The following is a 13,032-nucleotide window of genomic DNA, read 5'->3' on the forward strand; positions in this document are numbered from 1 at the left end:
ATTGTCCTTTCCTCAGAGGTTAAGAAGAACAATTTCTCTCCCCACTCCTTGAAACAACCTTTTATGTGCTTGAAAACTGTTCTCATGTCCTCTCTCAGTCTGCTCCAGATTAAACAAACCCAATTTTTTCAGTCTTCCCTCGTAGGTCATGTTTTCTAGACCTTTCATCATTTTTGTTGCTCTTCTCTGGACTTTCTCCAATTTGTCAACATCCTTTCTGAAATGTGGTGCCCAGAAGTGGGCACAATACTCCAGCTGAGGCCTGAGTAGAGCGGAAGAATTACTTCTCGTATCTTGCTTTCAACACTTCTGGCTAACACATCCCAGAATGATGTTTGCTTTTTTTGCAACAGTGTTACACCGTTGACTCATATTTAGCTTTTGGTCCACTATAAGCCCCAGTTCCCTTTCAGCAGTCAACTCCTTCCTAGGCAGTCATTTCCCATTTTGTGTTCTACTTCCCCAATTCCTTGAGGCTATTTCTTCTTCTTAGAAAGTTTGAGATGCAAGTCAGTTCCCCCTGAGATATGCCTTGGCCACCTTCCACAATGAGCTAGGTGAATGTCTACTCACTCACTTCTTACTTCCAGAAACAAACTTCCAGTGGGTATCACGTGTAGCTGACGAATAACTTCACATCTTTTGAGAAGAATGGATTCTTGCCAGTCCTTTGACTGAGGCTATGATGGGGGTGGGGGTCTGGTAAATAGATGACCTAATGGCAGTTTTCTATTTTGGTTCTTGCTGCTTGAACTTGGAATCACCTTTAAAGCTGAGAACAATCAGCTTTTGCTGGGGAGCAGTTTCATTTATGAACTTTTCATTGGCCAGGGCACTGGGTTCTGCCAACCTTGGCCAAATGGAGGTGTCTGCATCTTGGAAGTAGTCAAAATACAAAGACCATCTGCATTGCTACTTCAGGCATAAATTGGTGGTCAGATGGGATCAGGAAGAACTTTGTTTGCCTGGCATTATACTGCGTCACGAAGCGCATTGCACATTTTGTGGACTGTACTTTCCATGGACATATCTGACACTGGTGCCTTCGAGATAGGATACTGCATGAGATAGGCATGTTGATCTGTTATAAAGTGGCAATTCCTGCTACCTCTGCTCTTCCATCTAAATGTGCAGGGTCCAGAAGATTTAATCCTTATACTGGGAGAAGTTTTATCAGAAGTTTCTCCCTTAAAATTCAGTCCCCAAACTTGTGACAATATAACTACAAATGTAGAGAGCTAAGTATTTTACCGGGAGTGGGTGTGTTGGATTGTAAAGGTGGAGGCCTGTAGCTTTGAAAGGAGCTGGGAAATCAGTGATGCAAATAATTGATTTTCTTCATGCTCTGACTGGGAGTGAGCTTTGTTTATTAAACCTCAAGAATGTGACTCTTAATTAAGTTTCCTTTGTCCCAGTTTCTGACAATGCAACCAGGTCAGGGAGTCAGAGAGCCAGGTTTTTAGATGCTTACTTTTTATTCCACCCTTACTCCAGTGAACTCCCACTGAGCAGACACTAAGTTAGGACCTCAGGCTTTTGGTCTGTTTAAACCAGAGATAGAAAACTCCTCTTTTGTCTGTTAGTTGTTTGCCTCTCCTGGGTCTGGGAAGGAACCATTCCCTTCATTATATGGTCCTGGGCTTCATCCACCCTTCCTCAAAATGACCCAGATGATGGGGCTTTCAAATGACCCAAGTAAGTGGAGGGGGAGTGTCCCACAGTCTGGCAGGCCTCTCTATTAGGAGATTTCCCCCCCCCCCCTTACATCCAGCCTGGATTTCCTCCTGTTGCTCCTAGCTCAGTGCATTTTCTGATTCCAGAGCATGTCTGTTACTTCTGGGCTGGTTTGTTTCATGTTTGTTCACCGAGGTTTGCGACTGAGGGATGCTGCTTTTCTTTCATGTTTAGGATGCTTCTTAATCTGACTGTCCCCTCCAGGTTTGCATGGGATCCTAGACAGTGGGAGGGGTAGACAGAATGCTGTGCCAGAGACAGATACTTTAGATGCTCCTTTCTCAACTTCCTTCTGGTTCTTGTTGTTCTGCTTCACCAACAGCCATCTCTTTCCATGGCTTCTTAGCACTGGTTTCTATCACTCCTGCCACCCCCACACAGTGCCCTGCCGCCAGGATTGCAGTACTGTAAATTCACCTTTGATGCTTGAGCCTCGGTTCCATAATCATGCTCTAACCCCAGGAAGGTCTTGCTGAGGATGCATGGCCAGAAATATGTCATTGTTAAAAGCCAGCAAGGTTTGGGCAAGTGCTTTGGGAAAAGAAAAGAAAAGAAAAGAAAAGAAGAGTTCCTCTATGGATGTTCAAGTTGGTTTATTTCCAGCAACAAGAATATATATTCTAACATAAAACCTCTGTTCAGATACTGCTCAGGCTGCCCCACTAGCACTCAGCGTCAGAAAATGGCAAAGACAAGTTTGCACCAGTAACCTTAACTCTGCCCCCTCGTGCACATGTATTACTGTGACAGAGGGCCAGATTCTTTTGTACACTAAGGCCTCTTTGCATCACACTAGCAGGAAAAGGGGGCTTTACCAGGGGCAGCTCTAGCTTTTTTGCCACCCCAAGCACGGCAGGCAGGCTGCCTTCGGCGGCATACCTGTGGGAGGTCCCCAGTCCCGTGGCTTCGGCTGCTTGCCTGCAGGAGGTCCCCAGTCCCATGGATTTGGTGGCTTGCCTGCGGGAGGTCTGCCAGTCCCATGGCTTCAGCATACCTGCAGCCGAATTGCCGCCAAATCTGCGGGACCGGCGGACCTCCCACAGGCAAGCCGCCGAAGGCTTCCTGACTACTGCCCTCTCAGGGACCGGCAGAGCACTCCCCACGGCTTGCCACCTGTCATGGTATAATTCCCCACTCTGAACCTTAGCTTCCAAAAGATGGGGTACCAGCATGAATTCCTCTAAGCTCAATTACCAGCTTAGTACCTGTAGCGCTGCCACCAACCAGGAATTACAGTGCCTGGTACACTCTGGTCCCCCCAAAACCTTGCCCAGGGACCCCCAAGACCCAGACCCTCTGGATCTTAACACAAGAAAAGAAAACCCTTTCCCCCACCATTGCCTCTCCCAGGCTTCCCCTCCCTGGGTTGCCCTGGAAGATCACTGTGATTCAAACTCCTTGAATCTTTAAACAGAGAGGAAAATTCATCATCCCCCCTCCTTCTCTCTCCCCCTCCCCAACTCTCCCTGAGAGAGAAAGTAATCCTAACACATAGAGAAATTAACCTTTCTCTCTCCCTTCCCTCCTTTCTCCCCACCAAGTCCCTGGTGAATCCAGACCCAGTCCCCTGGGGTCTCACCAGAGTAAAAAAACAATCAGGTTCTTAAACAAGCAAAGCTTTTAATTAAAGAAAGAAAAAACAGTAAAAATTATCTTTGTAAATTTAAGATGGAATATGTTACAGGGTCTTTCAGCTATAGACACTGGGAATACCCTCCCAGCCTAAGTATACAAGTACAAATTAAAATCCTTTTAGCAAAATACAAATTTGAACTCCTTCCAGCCAAATACACATTTGAACTTCTCCCAGCCAAATACACATTTGCAAATAAAGAAAACAAACATAAGCCTAACTCACCTTATCACGTAGTACTTACTATTTTGAATCTATAAGAACCCGTATCAGGGAGATTGGAGAGAAACCTGGTTGCACGTCTGGTCACTCTCAGAACCCAGAGATAACAACAACCAAAAATTAACAGCACACACACAAACTTCCCTCCCTCAAGATTTGAAAGTATCCTGTCCCGATTGTTCCTCTGGTCAGGTGACAGCCAGGCTCTTGTTACAGTCAAAAGAGATATGATTACAGTCAAAAGAGATATGAAGTACTTCTGTTCTATTAACTCTTACTTATCTGTTTATGACACCGCCCCAGGCACGCGCTTGGAGCACTGGTGCCTGGAGCCACCACTGGGCCTTATTATGTCTTTAAGGCCCTTTAGCACTGCCAGAGTGGTGTAAAAGGGGCCTTCTTGTAAATGTGAATCTGACCCACAGTCTTTAATTACACGATCACACATTATTTCTTATTTAATACCACAGAAATCCTACAGTCTGAGCTACAACCTTTGACACCCTTTCTGTTTTATTCAGATTCTATCATGGTCATCACCAGAGTGTCTGAACGCCTGCCAATCATGCTTTAAGCGATGTGTAGCATTTTAGAGATCCTTGTGGAAGCTACATGCGCCAGACAAAGAAAGCCCTGCACCTTACACTGTGCACTACAGGTTAAATACAAGCATAAGAGTAATGAAACAAATGAAGTGAAAAAAATCAACCGCCTTTTCTCCCTTCCTCCTCCGCCACTAGAAAAGGGAAGAAAGTTACATAGTGAGAGAAAGGGAAGTCACTTTCCTATTGCCCTTCCCCCTATGCCGGGGGAAAAAGAAAAATGTGGAAGTGTTCCCCTCATTGAAACTTTTTAATTTTCTTGTTGAGCCCCTCTCTCTTCCCAATTTTGTGTTCTGAATATTTTTTTTTCCAGAAATCTCTCCTCCTATTTCCTGTGCGACTCTGGTGAATAGCCCCTGCTCTCTTCACTGCAGGGCTGAGCAGCACAGGGTGGGACTGGGCCATACACTCTCTTACAAGTTTGGCTGATAAAGACAATAGCATTGATGTAATATCCTTGTGCTTCTGTAAGGTGTATGACTTGGTACTGCATGACATTCTGATGAAAAAAACTAAAATGATGAAAATTACCATGGCACACTTTAAATGGATTAAAAACTGGTTAACTGATAGGTCTCAGAATATAGCTGTAGATGGAGAATCATTCTTGAGTAGGTCTGTTTCTACAGGGGTCCCACAGGGATCAGTTCTTGGCCCCAGGCTATTTAACATTTTTATCAATGATCTGGAAAAGAACATAAAATCACCACAGATAAAGTTTGCAGGTGACACAAAATTTGAGGAAGTTGTAAATAATGAAGAGGATGGGTCACTGATACAGAGCGATCTGAACTGCTTGGTAAGCTGGGCAAAAGCAAATATGTTTTAATACAGCTAAATGTAAATATAACATCTGAGAACAAAGAATACAGGCCATCCTTACAGGATGGGGGACTTTATCCTGGGAAGCAGTGACTCTGAAACAAGATTTGGGTTCCTGATGATAATCAGTTGAACATGAGCTCCCAGAGCTACCTTGTGGCTAAAAGAGCTAATGTGATCCTGGGATGCATAAACAGGGGAATCTTGAGTAGGAGCAGAGAGATTATTTTACCTCTGTGTTTGGCACTGGTGCAACTGCTGATGGAATAACCTGCTCAGAATTCAAGAAGGATGTTGGTAAATTGGAGAGGGTTCAAAGAAGAGCAACGAGAATGATTAAAGAGTTAGAAAATCTGCCTCATAGTGATAGAATCAAGGCGTCCAATCTATTTAGCTTAACAAAGAGATGGCTAAGGGGTGACTTGATCACAGTCTGTAAGTACCTACCTGGAGAACAGATATTTGGAAATGGGTTCTTCAATATATCAGAGAGAAACTTATTCTAACCCAATAGCTGGAAGGGGCAGCTGGACAATTCAGACTGGAAACAAGACATATATTTGTAACAGTGAGGGCGATTAGCCATTGGAACAATTTGCCAAGAGTTGTGGTGGATTCTCCATCATTTGCAATTGTTAAGTCATGGTGGAACATTTTTCCAAAAACATTTGCTCTAGGAAATTTTTGGGGAAACTCTTTGGCCTGCATTATCTGGGAAGTCAGGCTAGACCATGTGTTACCTGGGCAGGGCAGAGGTAGCCCGGACCCCGACCCTGGGCCCCTGTTGCATGGGCCGGCTGTCTGCCTGCCTGCTCTGGACCTCCATAGTGCAGCTTCCCTGGACCTCGTGGGGCTGGGCTGCTGCCTTGGACCCCTCCCGGCCAGCCAGCAGCCTTGGACCCTGAACCTGGACCCGGGAGCTCATGGGGCCAGGTGGCTTCCCCGGACCTGGAGCTCGCAGGGCTGGCTGGGAGCCCTGGACTCCGGACTCCCGCCATGCAGGGCAGGCCGGCAGGCCTGACCCTGACCGTGCCATGCTAGGACCCCTCCACGCCAGACAGCCGGGAACCTGGTGGACCCCAGCACACAGGCCGGACTTCAGCACACAGCTGAACTGGGCCTCAGCTGTGCACTAATTGGGCCGTGAGTGGAAACAATCACAATAGCCCCTTCTGGCCTTGGAATCTACGAATCTACTGCCTCGCACAGCTGAGTGAGGGCTGTGGCAATCCAGCCCCTCGGGGCAGGATGCAGGTGAGGCAGTCTAAGGTGCATGACTAATGCAACTTATCACATGGCTGCCATGTGCAAATCATTGAGTTAGCCCTCCTACCACTGCTCCCAGTGCCCTTCCTCCCACAACCCCTCCACCAGTTAATTGCTCCCTTCTTCTCTAATTAGATTGTATAGCCTGAGCTATAAATGATGTGTTAATAATTTTGAATCCCCAATTATCACTTTGAGGGTGACAGGTTCTTGTACCAAGATCAGACCCAGTATATTTAAATGATTATATAGCTGGGAACCCCGATGTGCACAGTTGCAACACTCACACTATAGGAACTCCTCTATATTTACATATAGTTTATTAATACATTTAGCACAGTCACAGCCACCCCAGCTCAGGAAGGTAGATCGAGATACTACAGAATGGACCCATATACTCACATCATCCCTTGCAGAACAATGTGAATGTGAGCCATCATCTTCCTCCTCACCTTCACCTTCTCCCTCATCACCAGTGGCATCATTTTGGCACCTCTCAAAGACTGCATCTCCTTCTCCTACCTTCCCTAGGCTGGGAAGCAACTCTTATAAGATGTTACGCTGATGCCGCTATGTTTGATGCATATTCAGTAGGGGATTTCCCCCTTTTCCTCATTTGTATTTCCTCACCTTACTAAGGTTGGAGTGTGTTTCTTCTATAGATTAGTATATTAATGATCTCAACTTATTATCACATACGTCAATTCATTACCATGGCCCTCCTGTGGTTAAGTGTCTGAGGATGTGGCACATGTACGTGTTATATATGTCAACTTGTTACCATGACAATCTTGGGGTTAAAGCATGTTCCTTTGCTCAGAAATTTCCCTTAAACACTCTTTTCAGCTCCTCAAAACTTGGGGTTTCCATTGGGCTGTTTATCTGTGTAAAGTTTATCTGTTCAAAGTTCGTAGGCCTCAAGCATTACGCTAACTGCTGAAGGCAATGTCTTACAGGATACTGGCCTGCAGGTTCTTTGTGCTACTGCTGAATATAATAAGAGCAGAATATAACTGTGACACATGGCCAAAAAGCTTTAAACATCCTGCAGGAAGAATCATTCAAATTCAACCCTTAAAGTCATGTGGAGAGATAATGTTTGTGGTTTCTGTGTATTTACATGTTTATGGGTAATGGTCAAGAAGGTAATCAACAGCACCCATCTGTGCTGTATTCGGATAATTCAAAGATAGATAAAAAATCCTAGCATTTAAATGAAATATAAACACAGGCTATTCATCTCTCTTTGAAATGTACAGCAAATCATCTGTGACTGGTGGAGGAACAAGCCAGTTGCCTTATGTTAATTCATATAGCTAAGTACCAGTGATGGAGCTCCTACAAAGTCATCCTAATTACCTTTTGTTCCCCGAGGAACTCCAACATGTCAAAGAGGACATGAAATTGTAAATACTTGGGTCCTGATCCCTGTTAATCTCAGATCTGCTTAAGCTTCATCAGGGGAAGTTTGAGTCGCAAGATGAGATCCCAGTCAAGATGGTACACCTTGAATATGATATTGGACATTGGACCATAATCTATTAACTATTTCTGGAAGAATTCTTTGCAACTATAAAGCTCACCATCTCTGCTTTGACTCTGAATCTCAAGAACTGAATTCATGTCTGTATGTATATTGGTCTTTTAACCATACTCTCTCTCTTTTGTTTTTTAATAAATTGTAGTTTAGTTGATAAGAATTGGCTGTAGCGTGTATTTGGGTAAGATCTGGAATATTCAATAACCTTGGAGGTAATGTGTCCTATCCTTTGGAACTGGTAGAACCTTTTCTTTTATACGATGAAAGAAGATTTTCAGAAATGGTCATCATATGGACGGATGGCCTGAGGTGGGGTCACTTTAAGGGAACTGTTTTGTTTTGGACTTCTGAATAACCAGTTCAGTAGTAGAGAAGCTGTTTTATGCTGGCGTGGTACATTTAAGTATTGAATTATCCATCAGCTTTGGGATTTGTCTGCCCCATTCTTTGCAGTTCACACTAATTGAGTGACCTCGGCTGACTCCCCACTGGCACCCCGGTCACAATAATGCAAAACAGTTAATATAATAAAGGCAAGATAGCCCACTGGATTACAATGCAAGTGCTCTGTGTTTGTGCAATGCCTTGCAGAATGGAGTCTTATTGGGTATGTCTACACTGCATCTGGGAGGAGGCAGATGTGCAGATGTTTTGTCTTGAGCTGGAGCTTGGCCGCTCAACCCTGGGGTGGGGAGGAGAAGGGGTTGGCTTGAGAGCTCAAGTGCCAGCCCGAGTCACAACCTTGAAGCAACATCTGTACAGCTATTTTTATCATGCTATTGCAAGCCCCACTCACACAAGTCTGTGGCCATGAGCTGGGAGACTTCCTCCCAGCTGCCGTGCAGACATGCCTACTGGGTCCGGGGGCACTACCACAATACAAATGCTAAGTAATGACAACCAGAAAAGCCGTCTGAGAAAGTCAATCTGAAGCAGGGGTAGCAGAGGAAACTGTTTGAAGTCAGATTTCAAGAGGGGAAGTGACTCAGTGCCTTGGAAAGAGATGGGATGGTTGGCAGACTACCACAGAGAGGTGGCAGCCTCACACACTGGGATCAGAGCTTAATGGCTTAATTCTAGCCAGATTAGAGAAGCTGTACACATTCCTCTCCAGCCTTGCTCTAACCACATCAGGGGAAGGAGGGGCTCCACTTCGGAGGCTTTGGACCCTATGAGCCACCATCAAACAGAACTCAGAGTGTGTCACATTTTTGGCAACAATACAGGAGGCCCAGCTGATTTCTGTCTAGGGTTGGGTCACCGGCAGGACTCCTGCCAATTTTGCTAGATCACTGTGTTACTTCCAGATGTTGCTTTAAGAGGAAACCGGGCCAAAAACCCCATCCTAAGATTTTGGTGTGGCTTTTTTTCTCTTGCCTTAAGATCAGCTCGGAAAGGCACTGTGTGCATTTATGCGTGTGTGTGTATCCATGTATGTGTATGTCTCTCCGTTGAAGGGACACAGAATGATTTTTCCCCTGGAGAAGGTGCATCATCAGAAGGTGCAAGATAAACCGTAACCAGCTCTTTGGACGGTGCTGAATGGCTTCTCTCCTTCGAAGGGTTGAACCTACTCAGAGCTTTGCTGCAGCCTAAGGGGAGAGCTGGTTCCATGTGGCAACTCAGTGAGTGATGCAGTCAGTGAACTCCGCGTAGTTTCATCCTGTCTTTAATACCCAGCCCGGGCAGTCCAAGGAGAGAGAAGCAGGCCCAAGGAGGACAGCGCCAAGCAGAAGGTACTGAAAGATTTTGAACTTGGACCAAAGGGACCAGGATGGGGTGGACTAAGCTGAGCTGCCCTTCCCACCCTCCTCTCACCTCTGAATTTCTCTGCAAACCCCGTGTTCTCCATTAGATGTTCCAGGGTATTTTATGCAACAAATCCTTAAAGAGCTCTTTTACGCCCTTAAACAATTTCAAAATAAATTGATGCTGGCAGCCCAGAGCTCATGATGCCTAACCCCGCAATCAGCAGTGAAACTTGCTGACAGAGACACAGCTATTTAGGCTGGAAGCTCTACAGGGACCTAATCAAATTGGGGTGGGGTTGGGGGATTGCTTCAATTTGATTTGGAGAGCTGCACGATGAGAAGGAATGATCTAAACTCATCCACTGTGCAGAAAGGGTCTGAACGAGCAGGTGCCACGAAGGGGAAAGGAGTTGAGAGCCACCTTTTGAGAGGTTGATGCAGTGGCCTGGCCAGTGTGTAGAAGCTAGAATAGAAAATAGGATGCTCAGATGTGTTACCGGTGAGACGGAGGGTACTATCAAGGCATTTATAACATGATGGGGGGGTGCCGCGTTCACACTCAAGAGCGATAAAGGAGATGCTAAGAAACGGTTCAGAGATGCCTAGCATGGGGTCTTGTGAAAGACACACTGGGATCTTGATTTTGCTGTTTTACCCTAAAGAGGCGAGTAAGAGGTGGCTTGACTAAGGCGTTCACAATAATAAACCCCAGTTGTGTGATTCGGTCTAATCTCCCCCGTAACGTGTGAGCAAGGAACTGCGCAGTGAAACGGAAAGGTAGTACATTTACAGTTCGTGCACTACTTCTTGTACGGCCGACCTGGGACTCACCATGACAGCGGGCTATGGAGACTAATGGCGTCAGAACATTTTTTTAAAGGCCTGAATATGTCTGTGGTTGTTAATAGTATTTGCTGCTACCTGAGTTTGACCTATGGTGGAAATGCAGTTGTAACTAATGAGTCTGGGCATCTAGATGCTGAGCACCTTTGAAGTTATTCAATAGATCACCATGCCATAAACGCAGTCCCCCAGGCCATAGCATCGCACCAAGGAGCTGGCGTCCTCTGCAGTTGTTTGGCCGTGCTGTGTTCATCCAGCATTAAAGCTTTGCTGGTGGTGGGGCCTGCACTCAGGTCCCACGGGGCTGGCTGCAGAATCATAACCTGTATAAAATAGATATGAGAGCAGAGCGTTGGGGTGGTCTGATGTCATTCCTCTGTTCAGTGAAACTGGCAGTGATATTCTAGAGACAAGGTGGGTGAGGTCATATCTTTTACTGGGCCAACTTCTGTCTGTGAGAGAAACAAACTTTTGAGCTTCCCCAGAGCTCTTCTTCCGGTCTGGGAGCCTAACACAGCTACAGCAATGCTGCACACAGTGATGATTCTGACAGATTTATTTAGAGCCTTTTCACAAATGGATTAAAGTCGATCCCTAGGAATCAGAGATTCATCAAAGCAGCAGAGTGAGCGGTTCCACAAATCCATCTCTTGTGAAGTCCTCACACTCCTGTCTGTCTTGAGAGGACCACTCCTTCATCCTCTGATTATTCAGCACTGAATTCAGCTTCCTCACTAGCCTGAATTACCCCCAGGAATTAGCAGAGAAACACCCAGAATTGCTAATGAAGCAGATCATTTGCTCCACCAGCTAATTTGAGGGACCCCACAGACAGACACTTCCTCCTAGCCTAAGGCTCTCTTCTCCAAGACACACACTTTCACCAAGAGGATGGACTCTTGTCTTCTTCATGCTCTTGCATCCCTTATCGATGAGCCAGCCGAGACCCAGCCAGCAGCGGTGGGCTGTATTGACATCTACTTTTCTGTCTCTAACTTACTGCTGCTGAACTCAGAGCTGGATCGTAACGAACCCGTCTCCATGTACTCGCGTCTACCTGCCTGATGTCTAAGAGGAAGGCAGTGTCATGGGGTAGGGGTACTAGAACATTAGAAAAAAGGGGGATGGGATTGGCTGGGTGAAGAAAGTATTCAGCCCTCTACCCAAGAAGCAGGTCACCTTTCAATGGCCAGGTGGTTGCAAGTGAAGGCCAATCAAAAGTCTTGAGCAAAATGGTAGCTGGAGGCAACAGGAAAATGTTGACATCATCCTACAGGAAGTCAGGGATGGTCTAGACAGTATTTGGTCCTACCATGAGGGCAGGAGACTGGACTCGATGACCTCTCGAGGTCCCTTCCAGTCCTAGAGTCTATGAATCTATGTTCCTAACTTGCCACAGCAGGTGAAGGTCATTCCACACCTGCTGGTGCTCATTGATTGAGGCAGGGAAGTCTCTCTGCTGAGTTCTTGTGTGCCTGGCAACTGAACCTAGAGATGGAAAAGTCCAATGAGATCTATTGTCTGCCCAGGGTGTGTTCAGGACTCATTCCCTACTCTCCAGTGTTCTGTCCCATCTAGTTTCAAATGCCGCCAAGGGTTGAGCAGACTGGATCTCACGCCTAAGCTATTCTCTTGTCAATTTAAATGTCACAAGACAACTGTGTGGGTAGAGGAGGTGGCTATGCACCCCACTTTGGCATTTCTGTAACTTTCGAGCTGAGTCTTGCCAACATTCTGTTCTCCTTTCTCCAGAAGAAACTCCAAAATTACCAGCCACGTTAGCAACTTTCCTCATGATTTAACTTGGGGTGGTTTTGTAAGAGGCAATTGTGAAAGAATAAACAGGACTGACACTAGTGTATCGGATTCCTCTTTTCAAGCATTGGCTCACTTTGGTTATCAAGGATACAGCGCTGGTGTAAGAAGTCAAATCTTGCGGTGTTCAGTAAGTGCAGGTCCTGTATCAGCAGGAGTCAGCCCAGCCCTTGCTAATTGCTGCTTGACGACTATAATAGTGTCTCATGGAGGATGAAATTCACCCTCTGCAAAGGGGAACAAAAGGCTGTGGGCACTATTCAGGGGGACTTAGCTGAGGCAAAGACATAGTGCAGGCCCTCTGAACAGGAGTGAATTTCATGCATAGCCGTTAAATAAATAGTGGTAGGCAGGAATTGCGCAGCATGATGCTGCTGATTCTCTCTGGGCTTTCCCCAGTGTTTTTTTTGAGTCTCATTGGTTGGTGGCAGCGGTTGTTTTGATTGGTAGGAGTATTGGTGTCTGGTTTTCTCTCTTCATTTGTTTTCAGAATTAGTCGCTCCTGCAAGCCACTCCCTTCTGCCTCCGAGTCTCCAAGCCAGGCTCCTCTCCCTCACTGATCACAAGGCAATTCCATGTACAAGGTGTTACACGAAACAAAACTGGGCGGAGTCTATTCCCCCTCTGCACTTCTGGCAGCAGCCTGGGGTTCCTCAGAGGCCTCCTGGACTTTGCCATGGGGAGCTGATGAGGCCCAAGGCGCTCACAAGCTGATGTCACAGCCGCGAACCTTCAGAGTAAACAGACCGCACATAAACCCAGTGAACCCAGGAACGTGTGGCCATCACATTGCCTCCAACATAC

At 46.1% G+C, this 13,032-nt stretch overlaps 1 protein-coding gene across 1 annotated transcript in view; it reads left to right on the forward strand.

The window, feature by feature from the left end:
• Nucleotides 1-9,259: 9,259 nt before the first annotated feature.
• CMKLR1 (chemerin chemokine-like receptor 1) overlaps nucleotides 9,260-13,032 on the forward strand; it is a 42,445-nt gene continuing 38,672 nt past the window's right edge. Inside the window, exon 1 of the transcript XR_004003021.1 lies at nucleotides 9,260-9,555. The gene's annotated coding sequence lies outside the window, so the exon portion shown is untranslated. The remainder of the gene's footprint in view (nucleotides 9,556-13,032) is intronic.

This window comes from Gopherus evgoodei, chromosome 13, assembly GCF_007399415.2.
Source record: "Gopherus evgoodei ecotype Sinaloan lineage chromosome 13, rGopEvg1_v1.p, whole genome shotgun sequence".
NCBI lineage: Eukaryota > Metazoa > Chordata > Testudines > Testudinidae > Gopherus > Gopherus evgoodei.